Genomic DNA, 25,419 nt, shown 5'->3' with positions numbered 1-25,419 from the left:
CTTCACTTTGATCCAGTTCCACGATGAGCAAGTTTTTCGCTTGCTTCCTCCTCCCTCTCCTTTAACCCTCTTAAAAGAAGCACCTGAGCATGAAGAAAGTCAGCCTCTTTCTCTGCTTAGGGCCGCCCCTGATTAGCAGGTGGAAATTCCCAGGTAAAAGCACCTGCCCATTTGGCTGCGGCTCAAGAACTGAGGTCAGGAAGCGCTTGCTCACGGAAGGAAAATAACCAGTTGGATCAGTGGGCAAGAGAGGAGAGCAGAAATAGGCCCGAGACAAAGAGAAGGTCAGCTTCAAGTGGGTCAGGAGATCTGAGTGACCGAGTAGGCCCTGGAAGGTTCAGCGGGGAGGCCTGCCCCCAGAGGATTTCAGTCCCCACCCCACCCCGGGGGTGGGGTGACTCAGCATTTCCTATTATTACTATTATTAAGGCCAACCCAGAGGCCCCAGCAAGGCTGACTGCTGTTAAAACTGAGCTATTCTCCTTCTGGCCCTCGGTTCATTCTAGGTCCATAGAGTAAAAAGGCTGTTCCAGAAGGGGTGTGTAATTCATCCTGGTACTTAATGCTCTTTTATTACTGTGTCTTCTACTTAAACCAATAGCCTGATCTGGTCAGGCTTTGGGCTGACATCGGCTGCCTTATCTTATCGCATTGTCCCATAATGGTAAGTAACCTTTATCAGGGATTGCTGGATGCTGACATATTGAGGAAACTTGACAAGAATATCCCTTCGCATTCTCAGAAGCGGGCCACAAGGTGAGTAGTATTATCTCTACCTGCAGATGGGAAAGCTGAGGCTTAGAGATGTTAATTGCTCAAGGACTGAGAGCCGAACTCAGGCCTTTTCACTTAAGAGTCTGCGCGCTTTACCTGTACCCTCTGCTGCCTGGCAGAGATTAGAGGTGGTTTGTGGAGCTTAAACACAAGTCAGAAGGCGATCATAGGCGGGAGAGCATGGAGAAAATAAAAAGCAAACAGTGGGCCAGGAATAGATGAAAAGAGACCGATGGAAGGAAGGGAGCCTAAGCTGCTGGTTGAAAGTCAAGGTGGGTAAAACACTGGTTCTTTATATCTGTGTAAGGTCCTACCTGGAGGCTTGTTTACCTTGTTGACATGACTTCAAGATGGACATGTTTCATCATCTCCATTTTCCGTGTATGCACTCCATGGGTTTATTACCTAGATCTGTATTCTTCCAGCCACCTGGGGACCAGTGTGTATTCAGTGTCACCGGAGAGGCAGTTGTCACACTGTTGCCCCCTCGCCCACTCACCGTGGATGGAAACTTCACTGCCAAAGTAATTGGGTGAGGCAGCAGACGCTGGGCATTGCTGAAGACAGTTATTGAAAGTTATTGTTGAAAGGCCCATGTTGTACATCCATGAAGGCAAGGATTCTGTCTTGTTTGCCTCCTACCTCTAAGGGCTTGGAAGGGGATTTTTACATACTGAGTTAAGAATGTAGAAATAGGTCTTACCTTGTCGCTCACAGCATAATTACATGGTGTTGCTTCTACAGTGGCTGTGGCTGGATCCCTGGCTTGGGAGCTTCCATATGCTGCAGGTGCGGCCACCAAAAAAAAAAAAAAAAAAAAAAGAATATATAAATAAATGAATTAGAGATGTGAGCAGGAGGCAGTGTCCCCTGAAGCCTTTGCTGATGCTCTGATCTAGCTGATTCATTGCTTTCAGAATGGGGAGGAATGGGTCACAGGTAGTAGGCTGGGTGGAGGTGTGCTTGGGTAGGATTAGGGGTGGGAAACTTTGGGGCATGGGGCTCTAGAAGAGAGGTACTGGCGAGCTGGTGGCACCTGTCACCTTGCCAACCTACGTTCCTCTGCACTTTAATATCAATGTCTCTACACTCTCCTGTCATTCTTCCTTCAGTTTCAGGAGCCAAATCCTGATTTACCAAGGCTTAAATCACTAGCATTTCCAGCGTTTTTTAATCTTTCTATGGGTGCCTTCAAAGTAGTACAGGTAGTCCTCCTTCAAGAAAAACAAAACAAAAACAAACCTTGTTTGACTCTGTATTTCTTTTTATTTCTCTGCCTCTAATACCCTATTTCTCTGCCTCCATTTACTGTTAAACTTGAATAAATAGCCTGTAGTTTTTAATCTTTATTTATCCACTCCCCAAAACTCTTAGTCCCTTGAAATCTGGCTTCTCCTTCTGTTTTGACTGTTTTTTTTTTCTTTTTGGGGCCGTACCCGCGGCATATGGAAGTTCCTAAGCTAGGGGTCGAATTGGAGCTGCAGCTGCCGGCCACAGCCACGGCCACGGCCACAGCCACAACAATGTGGGATCCGAGCCTTGTCTGCCATCGATGTCATAGCTCACAGCAACGCTGGATCCTTAACCCACTGAGCGAGGCCAGGGATCGAACTCACATCCTCATGGGTTCTAGTTGGGTTTGTTAACTGCTGAACCACGAAGGGAACTCTCTACTTTTCTAAAACATTATCTTTCTCTATCTCTCTCTTTTATGGAAAACAAACAGGAGTTCCCATTGTAGCTCAGTGGGTTAAGAACCTGACTAGTGTCCATGAAGATGTAGGTTTGATCCCTGGCCTTGCTCAGTGGGTTAAGGATCCAGCATTGCCGTGAGCTGTGGTGTAGGTCACAAACTTGGCTCAGATCTGGCATTGCTATGCCTGTGGCTATGGTGTAGGCTGGCAGCTGTAACTCCAATTCGACCTCTAGCCTGGGAACTTCCGTGTGCCGCATGGTAAAAAGAAAAAAAACACAGGAGTTCCTGTCATGGTGCCTGGGAACCTCCATATGCCACAAGTGCAGCCCTAAAAAGACCAAAAAAAAAAAAAAAAAAAGAGAGAAGTAAAGAAAAAAATGCAAACCAAAAAAAGAGAAAACAAACAAAAAACAGAATACCACCTCAGAACACTAGCTGTCTCTGGTATTCCTTTGCTATTCTTTTTTAGGAATAACGCTCTCCCGAGCTTTAGCTGGGCATATGGGTGCCCACTGGAGACCACAATTCCTGGTCTTTTTTTGCAGCTGGATGTGGATAATTGGCCACAAGCTGAGGGCAAATTCCTGCTTCCCTGAAAGCCAACTGTCCTGTCCTTCCTGTTTTGTTCCCACTGTTCCTTAGAGAAGCAGCCTTGGAAATTGTCAGTCAGCTTGGTCATCTTCAGGACAGCAGTGCTGTCCACCAGCCCTGGACAGATCCTCTCTGGATCTTTACACGAGAGAGAAATAAACTTACACTGTATTTTAATCATTCCATTTCACGGTCTTTTTGTTAAACAACTTAGCATGTACTCTAATAAACTCCTTTTGTTAATTTAAAAAATAATATGCATAGAAACTTAATGATAAGTAGAAAGAATATGGCAAAAGTTCCTGTGGATCTGAAACTGAAACACCTCTGACTTGAACCCAGCTTAAACCGAGATTGGAACTTGAACCCACGAGGTTTTTGTTTTGTTTTGTTTTCTTCTCTTTCCTTTTTTTTTTTAAGGGCTGCACCAGTGTCACATGGACATTCCCAGGCTATAGGTCAAATTGGAGCTGCAGCTGTCAGCCTACGCCACAGCCACAGCAATGCCAGATCCGAGCCACATCTGCCATACACGCCACAGCTGGATCCTTAACCCCACTGAGTGAGGCTAGGGATTGAACCCACATCCTCATGAATACTGGTCAGGTTCATAACTCCCTGAGCCACCCTGAGAAATCCCCCACTTTTTTTTTTTTTTTTTTAATTAGAATTGCTCACCCAGTGTCTAAACTTATGGAGCCTCAGGTTCTTTGTGTCTCAGAAACAGAAGGAATTCAGCCAGAGACAAAGTGATAGGCAAGAAATAGGGTTCTTAAGATAGGATGCTTGTGAGGGATAAAAGCGGGCAGGTGAGGAGGCTCTGTCCCTAGCTTTAAGTGGGCTACATTTTTAGAATCCAAGGGGAGTGCAGGAGCAGGAAAAGCCACCTTCTTCCCCATTCTTCAGATACACACCAGGCTTACATCATTAGCTTCTCCTTCATATCAGATAAGAGAGTACTTGACCCTATGAGGTCAAACTAGGACTGTCAGGGTGCTTATTCAAATGAGCAGAAGGGTGGTAGCATGTGCTAAAATATGCTGAATCCTCTCAGGTTTCTGTATAATCAGGGTTGCCTCTTTGGAATGCTATGCTCCCTTAAATTCCTGTCCTGGGTCTTAAGGATCATTATCTCGCAGCACCTGAATGCAGGCCTCATTTTATCTTTCACTTAACGACCTGAAGTATATCTTGTGCTTTTATTTACGGTCTTATTGTTAAGCAAGGCTGCGTCATTCCCAGATGCACTGAGGGCTTTCTTGAGCCATCATTAACTTACAGTGCTCTCCCAAAGTTCCCTGGGTTTCCTGCTCTATCTCCTGTCCCCTGCTGGGACTTCCACAGCTACCTCTGTGACTCTCCTACTCTACCCCATCAAATCCTTCCACCTTTCTGATTGATTATTCTCAGTAGCCTATGCCTAATTTTCTTTTCTTTCTCCCACCTACAATCCTGGGTATGGTCCAGAACTAACTTCTCTGCTCTCTTGCCTGTGTGTCTCAGAGAATGGCTTATAAAGTGATTGATTTAGTCCTGAGTTTATTCATTCCAAAAAAATCTCATGAGGACATATATTCTGCTAAGGGCTGGGGAGCTATGTTTTGCTAAAAATTAATCAGACATGTCTCCTAACCCCAAGGAGATCACAAGCTGGAGAGGAGAAGGAAAGGCGAACTATAAACAAGTGAACATATTGTCATATTAAGAACATAATGTGCTGAGTATCTTTTTTTTTTTTTTTTTTTTTTTTTGTCTTTTTAAGGCTGTACTGTCGCAGATGGAAATTTCCAGGCTAGGGGTCCAGCTGGAGCTGCAGCTGCTGACCTATGCCACAGCCACAGCAATACCACATCCCAGCAGCATCTGCAACCTACACCACAGCTCATGGCAATGCCGATCCTTAACCCACTGAGCAAGGCTGGGGATCAAACTTAAACCTGCATCCTCATGGACTAGTCCAGTTCTTAATCCGCTGAACCCCAACAGGAATTCCGCATGCTGAGTATCTTGATGGAGCCCCGTATGTGGGATTCCAGAGGAGGGAATCTGAGCAGCTTGTTGGTGCAGAGGGCTGGTGTTGATGAAGGCCACCAGGAGAAGGTGAGCCTGCTAAAGAAGGGCAGAAAGGAGGAGGAATGAGGAGAAAGGGAGTTGATTCCAAGCCCTTAGTTCAGGGAGAAACCAAAAGCCTGGGTGTGCAAACCTTCAGGGTGTTTGCAAGGGTGTTTAGGCCACATGGTGTTGATTCTGAGAGGTTTTGCTGAGGGTTCAGGGGGCAAAAGGGCAAGGTCATGGAAGCGTTGCTTGTCATGCTAAAGCAGCTCCCTCCCAGCGTTCTCCTGAGAAGCCCTTCCCAAAGGGTACTCCGCTGAAGTGTGAAGTTGTAGATCCACCTTTGTGGTCGGGGTGGTTGGGTGAAGGATGGATGCCTGGCAGGTAAAGAAGAGTGGCAACAGGGAAATGGTTTGGAGGCCGCTGGCAGTGGAATAGACAAGAGGTGGTGATGGCTCGATGCAAGATGTTGGCAGGAAAAATGAAGGGAGAAATGAATTTGAGAAAGAGTCGGGAAATAAAATGGGCGTGGCTTGGTGACTGAAGAGACAATAAGAGGAAGGATCAAAGATGACTCCTGGGTTTCTGGTGTGGGTGCTGGGTAGATGGGAGTGACGGGATTAGTGGCTTCAGGTGTCTGCTTACTCAGGAGGTAGCTTGTTGTGAAGGTGAGATGCTTAACCTTCAGGCTTCCTTCCGTGCTTGGGCCCATTCAAAGGCTCTGGGGCTTCCCCTAACAGTTGTGTGTTCCTCAGCCTGTATTCTTTTTCTCGAAGAGGGCCCACACCCTCTTTAAGCTGGTATTAGCTTCAGACACACACAACCTGAATGCCCCTGTGCCCATGCTCTTTCGGTGCCCTCTGCTTATGGCCCCTAGATGAATCCTCGTAAGAAAGCCACTGACATCGTGTCAATCCTCTCGAAAGCTCTTGTGGTGACATTAGCCCTTTACCAGCTCGGCAGTTTTACCTTGGGGTTGCCTTTTACGTCCTCTCTGAAACCATGTCTAAAGTCTCAGAAAAATAACGTGACCTGTCTGCCAAAGAGCAAGGGTGTCATTTATAAATGTTCCAAGTGTTTGCTCCCTTAAGACCTATCTCCCAGTCAAGCTGCTTTAGTCGCAATTACAGTTGATCCTTGAATGACGTGCGGTTTAATCTGTGCATAATTTATAGTTGTTCCTTTGTATCCTCACTTCCTCAGCGTCTGCAGATGTAACCGACCATCGATCAGGTGATACCGTAGTTTATATTACTGACAAATATCCACGTCTCAGGGACCCGCACAGTTCAAACCCGTTGTGCAAAGGCCAGCTGTGCTCTGTTGAACTTTGTTTGCTACCAATCGTCTTGCTTTATTTTTAGGCCAGTTGTGGCTTTTCTGTGTTAAATATGTATCTAATCTTTGACTCAGCCCTTCAGTGGTCGCTGGTCTCTGGAATGTTTCATACCCACAGAAAGCCTCTGGCATAAATAAGCACACATCACTCCATACTATGACCCTGGTGTATATTCAACATATGGAGACACTTTAAATTTCTGGTTTTGTTGGGGTTTTTATAAAAAAAATTTTTAAGGGCCACACTTGCAGCCTGTGGAAGTTCCCAGGCTAGGGGTAGAATCAGAGCTACAGCTGCAGGCCTGTACCACAGAAACACTGGATCTGAGCCACATCTGCAACCTACACTGCACTTGGGGCAACACCAGATCCTTAACCCACTGAGCAAGGCCAGGGATTGAACCCTCACCCTCTTCCTAATGGATACTAGTCAGATTCTTAATCTGCTGAGCCACCATGGGAACTCCTAAAATTCTGTCTTTTGATAATGTTGAGTCAAAGGCAATTTGCACTCTAAAATGTTCATTTTAGGCTGTAAACCTTTGAGCAGGAGTTGTTCAGTAGTTCTGCTCAGACACATGACATACTGTCACCTGCTGTCACAAAGCTGTGCTGGACCATCCTCTCATCTGAAGGAAGTGTCTTTTTCCTTGTTTGATGCCTGATGAATGACTTCGTAGGCTTTTTCTGCTATCTGTGCAATTCCTACTCTGGGTGTGAAAAATCTCACTTTATTTCCTAAGCTTTTCTACCATAATGTCCCTTCTGCTGAGAACAGGTTCTCACTCAGACACACTAAAGTGGGACTCATACTATCGATTATCTTAGCAATCTCAGTAAACAAGACAGTCTCACTATGTTCTTTTTTCTTCAGGGATAAGGAAGGCCTAGCATCTTCCTAATAGGAATATACAATATGGCCTCATTTACAAGAATTGCAGCTTGGTTAGAATTTCCACTGGTAGTCCTTCAGTTTTTCTTGTAAGGTGATAACTTATTATGGAGAAAGGTTGTTATGTAAATAAAATATAGAATGTTACTACTGGGAAACAGTTTTGAGCCATAGAGCACAGTGCTGATATTTCATGCTGGATCTTTCCTGTTCCTTCTTCCCAGCGCCTTTGTGATGCTTCGGCCTCTCCGTCTCTCTGTTATACATTGGCAGATGCAAATCCAAAGTGTGGCGAGGCTGAGAGCACCTGCGGAGGCCCGAGGCCTTCTCTTGGGTAAAGGGATTTGGATCTGCCCACTAAAATTCCACAGAAGGCGTTATGAGCCAAGGAAAGCAAAAATTACGATTCGAAGTGATATAGGACGGATGCAACCTGGGGCAGGAAGAGGATTCTTTTTTGGGAAAGCCCAGTTGTTTTTGGGGAAAATGCTGTTTTCTGTATTGTAATTCTCTTCTCTTGGCCCAAGCCTTCTGATCTCGGTGGTGTTTGAAGGACTCGGGGATAGGTATGTGTGGGTGGTTGTAGTAGAGCAGAAAAAGGGAAGCCTGGCAGCAGCCTGGGGCAGGTGGTTATGAGGCAAGAGAGGTGACCTGTTCTCAGGGAACAGACAGTAGCCAGTGCAGAGGTGGGAGCATGTAAGCAGCTGACCTCAAGGGTTCTTGGAAATACCTGGAAGGGGGACCTGGTAAAAGATAAACTTCCTCTTGTCACACATGACATGAGCCCTGATCCTTGTTGCCCCTGGAAGGTTAGAGAGGCCTTTGACATCTGTCCTGCCCAGAAGAAACATCGATGAGCCCATGACCCGGAAGGGACCACATCCCCCCTCTGTTAATACACACACCCACGTACTCTAGCTGCCTTTCATGCCCCTCCTGTCTCTTTCAATGGGGGCTGCCCAAGTGGGAGGAGCAAACTAGAAGGTATTTTACATAAAGGGAGTGAGGAGGATGTCAAAGACCCGTCTCACCTGTTTGCAGCTTGGTACCCCAAGAAGTGGCCCTGGACACTCCGGGAGCCTGCTGTCTGAAACCAAGGGTTCTCCCAGCAGCCTGTTTCATGTAGGTCAGCATCATGTTGCTCAGATAATTGGTAACAGACAACCCCTTGACTGGGAGTTGTAGGGCCATTTCTCAAAGCTCCTTCAGCTCAATGTTTTACACAATTAATCCTTGAGATGGATGGAACTTGTTAGGTTCATTTATTATTTCTTTCCTTTCTCCCTCTTCTCTCATTTTTCTTCTCTCCCTTCCACCTTCTCTCTGCCTTTCCTTCTTTCCTTATTGCATCTTTGGTCCTAGGAAGTTGTCTGCGCATTATCTTCTGAGCAGTGTTGCTACTTACTCCCAGCATCATGTGTTCTCTGCAGTGTCCAAAGGCTGCTCCCATCATTAAAGGCTTAGAAACCAAGAGGGGCCTGAGGAAGCTTAGGCCTAGGCCTCTAGGTTATTGCTTAGACCTTTTTGCCTAGAAATGATTTAGGTAAAGACCTGTAACATTGTTTTAACTCTAGCTCCTATTATTTATTTTGCATTAGGAATCTCAGTGTAGGAGTTCCCATCATGGCTCAGTGGTTAACGAACCTGACTAGGAACCATGAGGTTGTGGGTTTGATCCCTGGCCTCTCTCAGTGGGTTAAGGATCTGGTGTTGCCGTGAGCTCTGGTGTAGGTTGCAGACGAGGCTCAGATCCAGCGTTGTTGTAGTCCTAGAAAAGACAAAAAAAAAGAATCTCAATATATAGACATGTAAAATTCAAACTGGCAACTCAGCATAAAGGCCTGGGTACTTTTCCCTCTTCTTTGATCACTGGTACCCCAGTAGGTTTATGGGGTCTACTTTCGTATCTTGGAGAAAAAGAGTGACAAGCATTGATTTGGACTGTTTTAAGTGAGATCACCTAGAAGCCAGGTTACAGATGAGATTTAGTCATTTGTCTTTAGACTCACAGCTTTTTAAAAAAAAAAAAAATTTCATGGACTATAGTTGATTTAACAAAGTCATGTCAGTTTCAGGCATACAGCAAAGTAAATCAGTTATAGGTATATCCATTCCTTTTCAGATTCTTTTCCTATACAGATTTTTATAATGGAGTAGGTTACCCTGTGCTATACTGTAGGTCCTTGTTACCTATCCATTGTATACATAGAAATGTGCATATGTCAATCCCAACCCCTGATTTCTCTGTCCCCTCCACGTTTCCCCTTTGGTAAACATAAATTTGGTTTCGAAATCTCTGTAGACTCACAGCTTTGATTTACCCGCCCTCCATGCACCTCTCATACCTGCAGAGTTCCATCTTGTACCAGTGGGAGTGTACTATCCAGGGCAGCAGGAAACTCCCTTGTCCTGACCGCCATACTCTGTGTTTCTGTACTGTCTGTATTTGCCACTAAAGTTAGAGGGGCTACCTCCCTCTGCCCAAGTGAGAGGGAGCAGAAAGGTCACAGTTAGGAAAGTAGTATTTGAAATAGAGAAAAGATGCATTCCTATCTGTTCATTATGCTCTTTTTTTTTTTTTTTTTAATATCTTTTTTTACATGGAAATCCTGGTCATCTGAGATCTCAGATTCTGGAACAGCGAGCACTGCCATGTTCTGTCCCTGACAAAGATGTACATGTCCCTGGATATTTGTATCCATTTTGGTGTTCTCCCCATCCTAAAGTGCTCACTATTTACTAAACAAATGATGCTTGCTATCTCTATCAGTGTGGTGTTGGAGGTATGAGCACAGTTTAATGGTAGAGGGTATTAGTCATCAGCCAGCCTCACTGCATGTCCTCTTATTACCTCTTCCTGTTGTGATAAAGACATGGGCATGATGCCCATCGCATTTTTTTGATCCTATTTTTCATAACCATTTGTTTTGACAATCAAAAATCAGTTATTGTGGCCTACTATGTATTTCCATTCTTTGTAATTCTTGCAGTAGTACTGTAAGAAATGACCTTGGCTTTTTGGGGTATTTTTTGTCCTTTGTCTTTTAAGGGCCACACCTGTGGCATATGGAGGTTCCCAGGCTAGGGACCTAATCAGAGCTGTAGCCACTGGCCTATGCCAGAGCCACAGCAACACAGGATCCGAGCTGCATCTGCGACCTACACCACAGCTCATGGCTATGCTGGATCCTTAACCCACTGAGCGAGGCCAGGGCCCGAACCTGCAACCTCATGGTTCCCAGTCGGATTTGTTTCTGCCGCGCCACGAAGAGAACTCCCTGATCTTGGTTTTTTAAGTCATTCAGAGGTCCATTCGGCAACTGCTGGGCTCTGTGTTAGGTGGTGAGGACACATCAGTCCATGAGGTAGACAGAATTTAACCTTCACGGTGCTAAGACACTGAGGCTTAGAGGAGTAACTTGGGGTGAGGGGACACACTGAGGGACCCAGCTAAGATTTGAATCTGTTTGATTCCAAAACTCATGCTGACTCCGTAATGAGAGGTGGTTAGAAAGAAAGTGCTGCTCCTTCACGACCTCACTCATTTTCAAGCCTTCAGACCAATCTCATATGTTAAGTGTCGCTATCTCCATTTGACAAGCGAGGAAATGGGACTTGGAGAGGTTAAATACCTTGCTCATGATCTTATAGCTGGGGGACAGCGGGGCCAAGGTTTGTGTGAAGGGTGACCTGGTTCCAGAGCCCATGCCGCTTCCACTTGCCCATGCTGCTGCCCCCTGTAGCAGGGAAGACAAAGATCCATAGGCCCGGCCCTGCCGGAGCTTACCCGACAGCAGAGGAGAGAAATAAAATACACTTAAGTAAAAGACTAATGGAAGACGGCCATAAGGAGGGTATGAACAAAGTGCTTTGGGGTTGAGGAGGGATTATTTTAGTCTAAGGAGCACTTGAAAACAGAGGACAGGGAAAGAGCTCTCTTCGATTAGATCTACAGGGTATCATCTTCAAGCAGGAAGAAAAATCCATTATTCTAGTGAAAAATATAATAAATAGAAGTTAGGATTGTTTCACTTCTCTTTTTTTGTTTAGTAGGTATATGTATTATATAAAATGTATTGAATGGCTGCCTGGGTATAGCACTGTAAGAAACGACAATTTCGGAGTTCCCGTCGTGGCGCAGTGGTTAACGAATCCGACTAGGAACCATGAGGTTGCGGGTTCGGTCCCTGCCCTTGCTCAGTGGGTTAACGATCCGGCGTTGCCGTGAGCTGTGGTGTAGGTTGCAGATGTGGCTCGGATCCCGCGTTGCTGTGGCTCTGGCGTAGGCCGGTGGCTACAGCTCCGATTCAACCCCTAGCCTGGGAACCTCCATATGCCGCGGGAGCGGCCCAAGAAATAGCAACAACAACAACAAAAGACAAAAAGACAAAAAAAAAAAAAAAAAAAGAAACGACAATTTCGGTGGCATTACATTGCTAAAAACCTGTAGATATTCAAGTCAATTAAATACAGTTTTTTGGCAATAAGATTATGTCTTGGTCTATGTTCAAGATATTCTAAGCAGAGAAAGCAGAGACAAGGCATAATATATTTTCATTTTCATTGAGGTCCCAGCAGGACTGCTGTGTGCAGTTGTACAATTTGTGGGTTACACTAAAGCATCCAGCAAAGGGGTTGAAATCCAGTCCGCATTTCCCACATCAAACAATGCTCCTCATTGCAAGATTGCTTTCCTCCCAAGAGGAAGGCCATCTGGTGCCTTTTTAAATTTTGTAGGAGTTAGAAAAGATTGTTTGTAGGCTAGCAGTGACCCTGGGTCCTACAGTGAGAGCAATGATAACAGCGCTTGTAGCAGCCAGGGTTGAAGGTGGTGTTTAATAGGACAGTGTTTCCTATCTCTACTACAGACTTTAAAATCCTGTAGGAGTTTATTAAATTCAAAATTAAATTTCCGTCAGTAAGTAATAACTAACAACATTGTAAAATCCGTTAGTGAAAAATGTGACTGATTCCATGTTATTGCATAAAAACAAATAGTAATGTGGTATAAAATGTAATGACTTTAATTCTCAACCCCATGATATTTTTGCACATAATTTTAGGGATTTCACAAAGCATTTGAATCCTATTTTTGGACTTCAGATTAGCTAACCCATGTTATGGTACAGAATGATTCAAAGAGAATTGACAAATAAAAGGTGTTTATATGTTTGTGGCATTTATTTGTAACAAATACAAACATGTCAAAATCTAATCCTTTCCGTTTGGCTAGATACATAAAAGGTCATCCACAATTTGGCACATGCATGGTGTTTATTTACAGGTTAATGCCCGAGTCGTCCATTCTGTAAATGTTCGATTCTTTTTGAATCGCTCTGTTATTTAACAACTTCCTCTGAGCGGGTTTAAATGACAACTGAGCATTCCTAGTTTGGGGTGCTCTTGTACCTTGAATATGTATTTATCGAGGCTCACTTTGTAAGGCTCTTATAGGCTGGATTCATCGTGAACAGAATATGCTTTATTGGGTGACTATAAATTTACTTTAGGTTTCAATGAGTGATGGTGACCTTACCTCGCCACTGTAGCACTCCCTCAAGATCAGATCCCCAGGGTCTCAGAAAGGTTCAGAGTTGTCATAGTGATCATGAAATTATGAGCTCTTCCAGGGCTCATTCTCATCGAAAGTGAGGTTTCCTGGGACAATGAGTTATTGTTACAGCAGAGAGCGCCTCTAAATGCCTCCCTTATTAGAAGAGCCAGTGTGAGACTGTAAAACTTGCATCTGACAGTGTGGTTATCACCACTAGCCAGAGGCTGTCTTCATGTCACAGACTATGTCAGGAAACTGACATGTTAAGTGTTTATTTTCCTGACCAAATGTCATCTTCAAGAACTATATCACTGGCGAGTTTGCTGAGAGGAGATTGGATTGGATTTTTATTGTGAGCCAGAAGAAATCTGCTGCAGATGGAAGGGGTGGGGGACCATTAACTAGTTGACTGGTTGCAAATGCCCCTTGATTATATGTGGATTCTAAAAAAATGATAAAAATGAACTTATTTACAAAACAGAAAAAACAGACTCACAGACTTCAAAAACAAACTTACGGTTTCCAAAGGGGAAAGGTAGGGGAGAGGGATGGACTGGGACTTGGGAGGAGCACATGGACATCGTGGTATATGGAATGAATGGTCAACGAAGACCTGCTATATAGCACAGGGAACCCTACCCAATATTCTGTGCTAACCTATGTGGGAAAAGAATCTGGAAAAGAATGGATAGATGTATATATATAATAGAATCTCCTTGTGTGGCAGAAATTATCACAACATTGTAAATCAACTGTACTTCAGCAAAACTTGAAAATTTTTTTTTTTAAATTAAAAAGAATCTGGAAAACAGGTCATACTGAAAAAAAGATTAGGATATGGAATTCTCGGAGGTGGTAATTTTGGGGTTTTATAAAAACTCTAGGCATTGTACTCTAAGACTAAATAGATCACACATTTGGATGTTGATTCATAAATAAAGTTGATATTTATTAAAATGGTAAAAAAAAAAAAAAAGAAAATGCCCCTTGAGTCTGACAGCAGCCACATACATGAGCTCCATCAGCCAGTATGAGTTAAAGTTCACCTTAACAGCAATATATTTATCTAGTCCAGAGACCAGCTCCTTATAAAGTTTAAATTGACTCATTAATATGAACAGTCATACTTGAATGTGTCAGTCATTTTGAAATTTTTTATTTTATTCTCTATCAATGTTTATCTTTTTGAAGATATCAAATAATGGTGACTCATTAAAGTAGACTTTATTGGAGTTCCCGTCGTGGCGCAGTGGTTAACGAATCCGACTAGGAACCATGAGGTCGCGGGTTCGGTCCCTGCCCTTGCTCAGTGGGTTAACGATCCGGCGTTGCCGTGAGCTGTGGTGTAGGTTGCAGACGCGGCTCGGATCCCGCGTTGCTGTGGCTCTGGCGTAGGCCGGTGGCTCCAGCTCCGATTCAACCCCTAGCCTGGGAACCTCCATATGCCGCGGGAGTGGCCCAAGAGATAGCAACAACAACAACAACAACAACAAAAGACAAAAAAGACAAAAAAAAAAAAAAAAAAAAAAAAAAAAAAAAAGTAGACTTTATTTCTTTAAATTTTTCCTTTATAAAAAAATGGGGATATTTGTTCAAAGGACATGTGTCTCCTTTGAACACAATTTTAGGGATCATGAATGACAGCTGAAGGCAAGAAATGCAGCATGAGATCAGCAGACCACATGCCAAACATTTTTCTTCACCATCTAGAACAGCAGGATGAAAGGGATGGTGGGGAGGGAGGTTGTAGGTTGGGAATATTCACCATCAATGATTCGGTGGGTGACCGTTTTCCTTGCCTTATACATAGATACTCCATAAATATTGGTTGACATTGTATTCATTCAGAAATATTCGGTGAGTGCCTGATCTGTGTCGGTCTTGCAGTTGGGTGGTTGGAATACAAAGATGAATAGGGCAGAGCCCCTGCATGCTGAGTCCTGGAGAAATCTGTGTGTCGCCAAACAGGCAGAGGTCCATGTGGGAACATGAAGAAGGGAGGGATCAGTTCTTGCTGCAGGGTGGCCATGAAGTCTGGGAAGTGAAGATACATTATTCCATCCTATATTGGAATATAATACTGTCAAGCCCCTTATTCTGCATTTGCCTGTGTTTTTAGATTTGCTGGCTATCAGTGAGAAAGTCAGGAAAGACGTTAAAGAAAGCATACTTGATTTGGGTCTTGAATATCAAAAGAAGTTCACCAGGTTTGAGGAAAGGGCCTGGAAAGACATTCCTGGTTAAAGAACATGTGTGTTTGGGGAACTGTGAGTGATCCTGTTTAGCTGGAGAAGATGAGGTAGAATTGATGGGTAGGAGCCAGGTTTCAGAGGTTTTGTGAACCATGCTGAAGAGTATGGATTTTATATGACAGGCAGGCAATCGGGAGCCAGTGGAGGGTTATGAGCCAGGCAGTAACACGGTCATTCAATCAAAAAGTATTTATGGAGTGTCTGCTACTTTTCAGACCAGTGCTAGGGGCTGAGCTACAAGGATGAATTAGAGACAAGCAACTCACAACCTAGTAAAGAAAACTATAAACAAGTTAGTGCAATGAAAGTCATAGACTTTCTCTAATAACATTATTATTACATTTATTTAGTATTTACTAAGTTCCAGGCATTTGCTAAGTGCTAAAATGCATCATCTTATTTAATTCTCCCAATAACTCTAAGGAACACTATTGATTAGTGCCATTTTACAGAAGAGGAAAACTGAAGCACAGACGTCTAGGAACTTGCCTCTGGTAAGTGGTGGGGCCGTTGTCCAAATCCTAGTGATCTGACTCCAGGAAATGTGCTTTTTACCACTAAGAACTATGTTGCTTCCCCATGACAGAACTCTCTCTGATTTCCAAGACCGCTACATTATACATTCTGCAGAAATAGAGGTTAGGTTGGAAAGTCTTCGTGAAGATAATGATTGGATTTGCCTTATGGAAGGTCACTCTGCAGCTTGGAGCTGGGCAAGACCAGAAGTGGGAAGGTGAGTTAGGAGCTAGGTAACAGTGGGTAGTATCAGTGCAAATGAGAGGAGAGGATAGAATCCAAAGACATTTTATTTTTTGCCTTTTTTTTTTTTTTTTAATTGTTTAGGGCTGCATGTACAGCGTATATAAGCTCACTGGCTAGGGGCTGAATCAGAGCTGCAGCTGCCTGCTGATGCCACAGCTATAGCAAGGCAAAATGCAAGCTGTGTCTGCAACCTACACCACAGCTCATGGCAACACTGGATACTTAACCCATTGAGCAAGGCCAGGGATCTAACCTGCATCTTCAAGGTTACTAGTTCATTACCACTGAGCCACAGTGGGAACTCCCAAAGATATTTTAGATGTGAAATGGTTTATTTTTCTGGATGAAGTTAGGTTTCTGACTTGGCTCTCAGGATGGATAGTAAAGCCATTAATCATGATTTATAAGCCAAAGGAGAAAGAGGTGGGCATGGAGGGGGGGAGGTATGTATGTTTGAAAGTTGTTGAATTTTTGGAGTCTGCAGGATAGTAAAAGTCAGTGATTGGATATGTAGTTCTGGAGTTTAGGAAGAATTATCAAAGCTAGATATTACATTGACTGTCATCTTTGAAGATTTAAGAATGAGTAATGAATGTATTCGTTAATTGACGGTATCTCCCTAAGTGTCAAATTATAACTATAGATTCTATCCAAAAAATTGTGTCAAATATAACAAATGGATAATACCACTAGAAAGTAAATAGTGAAGCTGGCAAAATGTACCACCCAATTTTAAAGAAAACATGTAGGCAGTTATTCTAGCTTATGGGGCTGTGAAGAAATGGTAATTTAGCACTGTGTACTCTTTGGGCAGGGAAGCCCTGGGGAAGAGGAGAAGGTAGATTAAGACATAAGAGGTAGAACTTCAGAGAACAAGAGCAGGGGAAGAATATTACTGAACATTGCCTTAAGCATATGGAGAGTACAAACATATAAGTTATTGGTTCACTTCCTATTTTCAGCATTCCTTAATCAGCCTGGGGCTTCTTAAAATGCATCCTAGGAAACAGAACTAGGAGACAAAAGCAAATTTGTTTCAATGGCTGCATGAATGGAAATAAATTGAGATTAGAAGCTAACTCCTATACAAAAAAGACTAGGCTATGAAAATCAAGCTAAGAAATAAATAATCTTCAAAGAAATAAGTTATATATTATATTTAGAATTAAAAATATATTCTATATATATGGAATTAAATAAATCCTATAATCATGTGGGTATCATACATCGAATTCCCTTGGTCTTTGGAACGCAGGGAAGACACCATTGTTCACCCATCGTGGCACCCCTTGTTTAAGGAAAACTACCATTCATGAATCATCAACTTAAGCATAATGCAAGTTAGCCACTTGGGATACTATTGACAGAGAAATTGATTCCTCCCATTGGAAGCTGTGTCAGTTACAGAAATTCTGATGCCAATTAACAACAGCAACAAACGACCCTATTAAGAACCACTAAGGTAAATAAAAACTCTTAATTAGGAATGCCAAAGATGGAGAAAGAGAAGGATACTGGGGAAAAAAGTCTCCAAAACACTGGTACACAATAATAGTGGGAGTGGAGGAAAGGAAATTATGCAAAGAAGGAGTTTTAACAGGATGTTCTTGGACAGGATTCTGTGGAGGCGGCATGAAGTGGGCAGTGCCGCTATGTTGGTACATTCTATGTACAAAACAGCAGATGAGAGGAATGAGGTTTCAAAGACATTTTCTCTCTTAGAACATATGGGACTTTTAAGGGTTGTAGGGGAATAGTTGGGGATTATTTTTATTCAACTTGCTTTTGAACACATATAAGAATGTTAGAAATTGCCAATATGCTACCATCTTTTTAAAGGGATTGTGAAATAGAATGCTATCAGTGGAAATACTGATATATCAGCCCCAAGTCACAGAAATCTCTAGTTAAAATTCACTTAAATATTAAGAGCCTTTATTATCTCACACAATGGATGGACTAGAGATAGTTGGTGGAGCCAGTTGGGAACTGAGTGATTCAAAAATCTGGAGTTCCTCTTGTGGTGCAGTGGAAACAAATCTGACTAGGAACCATGAGGTTGCGGGTTTGATCCCTGGCCTTGCTCAGTGGGTTAAGAATCCGGCATTGCCGTGAGCTGTGGTGTAGGTCGCAGACATGGAGGGGATTCTGCATTGCTGTGGTTGAGATGTAGGCCAGCAGCTATAGCTCCAATTTGACACCTTGGCTGGAAACCTCCATATGATGCGAGTGTGGCCCTAAAGAGAAAAACAAACAAACAAACAAACAAACAAAAAAACACCAAAATCTCATACAAATTATTTAATCCTTCCCTTTTGCCATTCCTTGTTTGTTAGCTTTGTTGGCCCTCATGGTCACAAATGACATCATCCAGAGAAAGAGAAAAGCATCTCTTCATTTGTATTTCTTGTGGAAAGGAAAAAGTCATTCTGTAAAACCCCTAAACTCTTACACTTAGTTGGCTAGAATTATGCTGCTTGTCTAAGACTAAACCGACCATTTGTAAAGGGGATCAGTCTTGGAGTCAATCATGACCCCGCTCCTGGAGCTGAGGCTAGGTCCAGCCTTCCCCGAAGCACATGGCCACTCAAAGCAAGTTGGAAATCTGGACAAAATTGGGGTTTTGTGAATGAAGGAGGGTTGGACAGCTATTGGGTAGGCCATCAATGATATCTGTTACAAATTAATTACAAAAGCCTTTTTTGAATGGAATGACAAAGTATTTATTAAATGTATCTTAATAAAATTTTTAGTCTTTTAGCTTTTGTTCAATGGCTGGTTTTCTCTTATTTTTAGTAAAATAGTTTAAATGATAATTTTAGAACTACTTAATTTTTATTTTAGTGTGATAAACCTGGTACCATCAGCTCAGTTTGGCTAAAGTTTTTAAAGCATCTTTTAGAATTCTTTTGGCTGGGCTGGTTCATGGTAAATATCACTGATGATGAATGAAATTTGGCAGTTCACTCATTCTCCATAATTTAGAAAAATGCTAGTGTTGGAGAATCTGTTCCTACTTCCTACTGCCTTTCATCTGAGACTAAAATATAGGCTTTGCAAATCCCATTTGCAATGTCCTGGACAGTTTCCTGGGTTTCCCAGAGATAGCAGACTCAAGATAATAGGGGAATGTCCAACAAGAAACTATCAGTCGCTCTGCCTCACAAGAGAGAGAAACTGACTAGACCTAACTCAAGCATACAGAAAAGGGTTTCCTTTAACAGTTCCAAGGGTGAATCCTGGAACCTGAAGGCAAGAATTCAGTCAAGTCTGGAAGTTCTGCTGCCTGAAAGTGGAAGCCTCTTTGGAGCTAAGATGTTCCATCTCTCATCTCTGCTTCTCACTACAGACCTGTTGAGCTCTTTTCTCTCTGCAGACATGTTCTCGTTTTTCCAGTCTGTGGTTGGCAGATGGGAGCCAATTTTTATTTCTTTATTACTTCTCCTCTGCTCCAAAGACTATTCCAGACCGAGTGTCTCTCAGTTCTAAATCTGAATCCCCAGGAGAGAGAATCTGATTTACAAATGAGGAAACTGTGGCTTAGAGGAAGTATCTTGCACAAGGTCCCCCAACTAGGAAGTGGCTGATAAGGCATTTTGACTCTAGGTCTGTTTGGGTCTAACTAAAACTTGGTGACCTTCCAACAAAATATGTGAGCGCCAGCGAGATTTCCAGGAGCAGAATACCTTGTCGGCTCCGTCCAGCCTTGTGCCTATTCATAAGCCTGATTCGGGGGCTTGCTCAGTTTCTCTTCTCACGGCCTCTATCAACTCCCAGCCAAAAGATCTTCCCTTGCTGACTGATGTCTAAAATTCCATCATTAGAGGAGCCATTTCTTTCCTTGGCTCAACCCAAGGCGTGTCTTGTCATTACAGAGTGTGTGATGGTTACAAAGTTCCCATAATGATCTGATTTTATTTTACAACCGTCCAGTGATGTAGTAGGCTAGAATTACTTACTTCCATTTGCAGATGAGGAAGTCGAGGTTCACAGGGGCAAGGTGATTTGCTCTAGAAGAGGGGACTGAATTCCTTGGGGAGGTGGACTAGTCATTCAGGATAGATGAAGGATCTCCTTGGTCATGTCCCTGGGGGACCCAAGTGGGCTGAGAGGGCAGGACAGGCACAGGCCATTTGGTCCTGAGCTTTGCTGCTGGTCTGGGGACTTCATGAGGCCAGATACCTTGTTCTTAGCCATCTCTTTGTTCTCAAGTATTGGGTACACAGAAGACACTTGATGAATGTTTATTAGAGGAATATGAGACTTCCCTAAAAATGATAACATTCAATACTGGGATGAACTGCCTTCAAAACTGGGTGATTCCTAGCAATGGCAGACCTTAAAAAAAGATGGATACGTATCTGCTTACTAATATTAAAGGCTAACGTTTATGGAGCATTTATAATGTGTTGAGCACTTTGAAGTGCTCTGCAGGTATTGTTTCATGTATTCCTCACTCCGACTCCATGAAACAGGTTCTATTATTATCCTCATTGAAGCCAAGGCACAGAGAGGTGAAGTGACTTGCTCAAGAATCCCCTGGAAGTGGTGTGGTCAGGATTTGAACCCTGGAAGACTGACTTAGAGATCTGGATCTCAGTCATGCTGTCCAATGACTTCTAGATGAGACAGGAGTTTGAAGCAGATTACCTCTCAAGTCTTTTTCAACTTTGAGATTCTCTGGTTGTTTGGCCAGAAGGTTGGTGCTACCACACACAGAGAGAAAGTAGGGAAGGAGAACCGTTGTAGGCTTAAGGATAGAGAACAAGTTGATTTTGATTACGTTTGATATGAAGTGTCAGAGGATATCCAAACGGAAAAGTCCAACGGTATCTTTCTCTTCAAAGAAAAGATAATTCAGGAGTTCCCGTCGTGGCACAGTGGTTAATGAATCCTACTAGGAACCATGAGGTTGCAGGTGCCACCCCTGGCCTTGCTCAGGGGGTTAAGGATCCAGCGTTGCCGTGAGCTGTGGTGCAGGTCACAGACTCGGCTCGGATCCCGCGTTGCTGTGGCTCTGGTGTAGGCCGGTGGCTACAGCTCTGATTCGACCCCTAGCCTGGGAACCTCCATGTGCCGCGGGAGCGGCTCAAGAAAAGGCAAAAAGCCAAAAAAAAAGATAATTCACACATGGGCTGTTGGTATGAAAAGCTTTTCCAACACCGTATGTCATAAGTGTTACTGCCTTATAGCTCACAGTACTCTTCTAACACAGCTTCATACTGTACTGGGGCTAATACCATAGCTTTGTGAGATAGGCATCATTCTCTTTAGAAAAAGACAATTGAACTTACTGTTTTATTTGTGAGAAATTTCATTAGAGGAAGTGTATACAATTTCAAGATTGAAAACCACAAAGAACCCTGTGTTCTCCCTCCACCACGGCACTGGCCTATTTGATAAACTTGATTATTTTAACTTGGGGAAATAAAAAAAAAACCCACAAGGAAATGTCTCCTACATAAGAAAAAAGGCAAACAAAATACATTTTCAGGCTTAAGAGTTCTAACCGAATTTGTCACTGTATCTTTGCTTAAAAGAAACAAACTGGGAAGTTCCCATTGTGGCTCAGTGAGTTAAGGACTCCCACTGTCTATGCGAGGGTGTGGGCTTGATCCCTAGCCTCACTCAGTGGATTAAGGATCTGGCGTTGGCACAAGCCACTGCGTAGATTGCAGGTGCAGTTTGGATTCAACCCCTAGCCCTGGAATTTCCATATGCCCCAAGTGCGTAAAAAGAAGGGGGTGGGGGGGGAAGAAAAGGAACAAATACAGACCTCACATTTACCATGCAGCATTATCACCATTCCTGGCAATAAAACAAAACTTGAAAACATGTTAAGAAAGCAGTGTAACAAAACATAAGTGATAGTCCATTTTAAAATTATTTGATTGAATAATGTTGCTATTTGATTATACAGGTCTGTTACAGCCTGAGACCTATTAGAAAAAGCTAAAACTCCTAAAGGGGAGTCATCAGGAAGTCAACAAAACTAGGGGTCAAGAGAATACAAAGGAACTGAATAAAAAGGAACAAGGCAAGATTTTGCCCAGGTGGGCCTGTCCCAGTAGAACTGCATATGTAACCCATGACTCCTGGGAACACTCAGTCAGGTTCCTGTGTGGCCAAGGCCAGCCAAGGACAACCTTGGAATCAGAAGGGCCTGGGATTTAATCACAGACTCACTGTTTACCAATGGCACAAGGCTGGGGAATTTGCAAAACTTCTCTGAGCCCATTTCTTCATCCACAAAGTTGGAAAGACTAATCTTTCTTTCACGGGGGTGTTGTGAGATATGTGAAAAGAACCTAGAATGAAGTGTTCTTCACACACACACACACACACACACACACACACACGGGTGGGAGGAAACTCAGATTTGACAGTTATGTCTAGGTCATTGATTATGCTGATGGTTTCACACATATACACTTATCTTCAGATTCGTCAAGTTGTATATTAAACATGTACAGCTTTTTCGTATGTCAGTCTTACCCCAATAAAGTGGTTTTTTTAAAGAAACAAAATAACCTAGACAGTACCACTGACAGAGTGGACTTTTGAAAATTGTTAAGTCTCATCCATTCCTGGACCTGACTTTCCTTGCCTTTAAGAAACTAAGATACAGAGGAAATTCACTCCCTCATTGCATTAAACAGTGAGTGTCTACCAGGGCCAGTATGTCCAGGTGCACAGGTTGTTCCCTGCTGAAGTGTTTGTAGGAGGTGAATTCCAGCCCATTAGCACCCATCAAGCTGGGTGCCCTGGCCTCTCTTCCTAATTTGCATAAAGGTGCTACGTGTGCTTGTAAAGCTCTGGTATCTGACTCAGAGATAATGAACTTGAACTTTGCCCATTTTGTGACTGATGGGAAATGGACAAGTAATCAAGGGTTATGATATGTAAAACTAATGGTATTATAGGGAAAATACCATAAGCACACAGAAGAGAGACATTTAATGAGACAAGGGTGTTCAGAATCTCTGACTTTAAAGGATGACAGGGGAAATTGTGGAGAAGAAGATTCCGGGCAGAGCAGTGACATTAATTATGCATCCACTTATTCACAAAGTACACACGAACTGAACAGCTATCAAGTTCCAGTACTTGAAGACACAGCAGTAAATAAAACAAAATCTCCTCTCCTAATCCCAACATTCCATGAGGGCAGAGAGACATGAAAACGGAGCTAGCAAAACATTAGGTAGTGACTAGGTAGCCTTGGGAGAATACTGTAGGCTGGGTGGTGATGGGTGGGGCCAGGTGGCTGAGGTGGCTACAGGAGCATGGAGAGTCAGGCAGGTGTCATCAGGGAGGAGTCTAAGCTGAGGTTTGCATGGCAGCTTTGAGCAGCTCAGGGGAGGATCACATCAGAAGGAGGGAGGGGCTGTTACAAAAGCCTCAAGGAGGGAATGACCGTGACTCCTGAGGTGGCTGGAATGAGTGGGTGAGAAGAGGCGCCGGAGGGGAGATGGAGACCAAACCTGTGTGAGGCCCAGAAGCTGGAGCTTGGGGAACTCCCAGGCCTGTGAGGCCTCCCACATGGCAGAGGGAGGGGCCTGTGTTGTTAGGGGATGAGAGGGAAGCTGGGACAAACAGGTAGGAACCAGACTGGACAAGTCTTAGGTGGAGGGTCTGGGAGGCATTTATTTCTGCTTAAAGCTATGGAAAGAATCCCAAGGAAGCCATGACTAAGTCAGGCAAGGAAATCCTTGCATGTTTGTCTTGAAGGGATGTGGGAATACCAAGTCATACTTGTGTTACTAGTTACTAAACCCAAATTCTCAATATATAAACCCCACGAGAGGTTAGAACTCTTCTCAGCTGTGTCCACACATTCAAATTTTTTTTTTCGCTTTTTTTTTTCCCCCGCTTTTTTTTTTTTTTTTTCAGTGCCAGACCTGTGGCACATGGAAGCTCCCATGCCAGGGGTCAAATTGGAGCTAACAGCGGCCGGCTTATGCTACAGCCACAGTAACGCAGGATCCGAGCTGCATCTGTGACCTATACCACAGCCACAGCTCTCAGCAAAGCCGGATCCTTAACCCACTGAGCAAGGCCACGGATTGAACCTGCATCCTCATGGACGCTAGTCAGATTCGTTACCACTAAGCCATGATGGGAACTCCTCCGTACATTCAGATTAATGTAAAGTTTATTTCTGCAACATCCGAATATGCTCACCATGATGGTGATGATACCTGTTAGGTGGAATGATAAACTGGGTAGGTTGTGTTTTATAGGCGGATACATTTTCCCATGAGTAAGAGGTAAGAGGCAGCACATAATGTCAAGATGCTAACAAATACGTGACATTTATTTGAGCATTTCAAGGGGGACCTTTGCCTCCCCCGAGGGAGACGCTGCTAGCTGCCTAGCTTATATCCATGATCTGCATCATCAACAACAGAACCTCAGATTTGATTATCAGTGAGCTCAACTAAAAATATTTTCCTTCTAGACTCCCTTGTGACTAGGAATGATTTAAGACAAAAGTATAGCCAGTGGGACAATAGGCTGGAGTCCCTGCAGAGGCAAAGCCTGGCTAGGAGAAAGCCCTTTGGTCCTGTTCCCTTTTCCTCTTGGGATTTGCAGTTATTTCATGACTTACGTGGTGGTGTTTGGAGTCTTCAAATGTGTTGCAAAACACATACATTGAGTTGTTCAGAGACCACTGTCTTCTGCAGTCTTTGGCTACAACTTTCTGGTGCTTATACTGATCTGGAATTAATCTGTGGTGTAGGGAGTCCTGTTGTGGTTCAGTGGGTTATGAACCTGACTAGTATCCACGAGGATGATCTCTGGCCTTGCTCAGTGGGTTAAGGATCTGGCATTGCCATGAGCTGTGGTGTAAGTCACAGATGTGGCTCAGATCTGGAGTGGCTGTGACTGTGGCCAGCAGCTGCAGCTCCGATTCCTGGAAACTTCCGTATGCTGCAGGTGCAGGAACTTCATATGCTGCAGGTGCAGCCTTAAAGAGAAAAAAAAAAAAAAGCTGTGGATGTTAAAAGGCAGCAAGATGATTTTATCAAAAGTTCCTCTCAGAGTTCATTATACTAAAAGCAACACTTCATGTACGTAATGTTGCTGCCTTTTCTTGACCTAGAAAAATCTAGTCAACAAGTATTTCTCAAACATTCATTTAACATACACTGACACCTATCATTACAAAGATAACACTTCTATATGTGCCATGAGGGACAGAGATGATGAAAATAAGGTTCTTGTTTTTGAGGAGTTAACAATTCCTTAAGACGACAGATGTGTTTACAAATAAATGTCAAACGAGTATGTATGCGATGTGACAGGCCACGGTCAGGCCTGCCCAGGAAAAGCCTCTAAGTGGACGTGGATGGATGCAGGTAAAAGGAGCGTGCCCCACATGCAGGCAAAGCACAAACTTCAAGGCCTGGAGGCAGGACACTGAACCTGGGTGATGTGGCTCACAGCAGCAAAAGTGTTGCCTTATGTATAGTACAGTATTTCTGGATGATAAAGAGCCTGGGGG

General features: G+C 43.5%; 1 protein-coding gene across 1 annotated transcript in view; it reads left to right on the top strand.

Moving 5' to 3' along the window:
- The first annotated feature begins 214 nt into the window (after positions 1-214).
- IFRD1 (interferon related developmental regulator 1) overlaps positions 215-25,419 on the top strand; it is a 50,424-nt gene continuing 25,219 nt past the window's right edge. Inside the window, exon 1 of the mRNA XM_013985699.3 lies at positions 215-756. The gene's annotated coding sequence lies outside the window, so the exon portion shown is untranslated. The remainder of the gene's footprint in view (positions 757-25,419) is intronic.

This window comes from Sus scrofa, chromosome 18, assembly GCF_054392235.1.
Source record: "Sus scrofa isolate SSC_HxYL_T2T_F1_AM1 chromosome 18, Sscrofa_HxYL_maternal_Yorkshire_Landrace_v2.0, whole genome shotgun sequence".
NCBI lineage: Eukaryota > Metazoa > Chordata > Mammalia > Artiodactyla > Suidae > Sus > Sus scrofa.
This window is presented reverse-complemented; position numbering and strand designations above follow the sequence as displayed.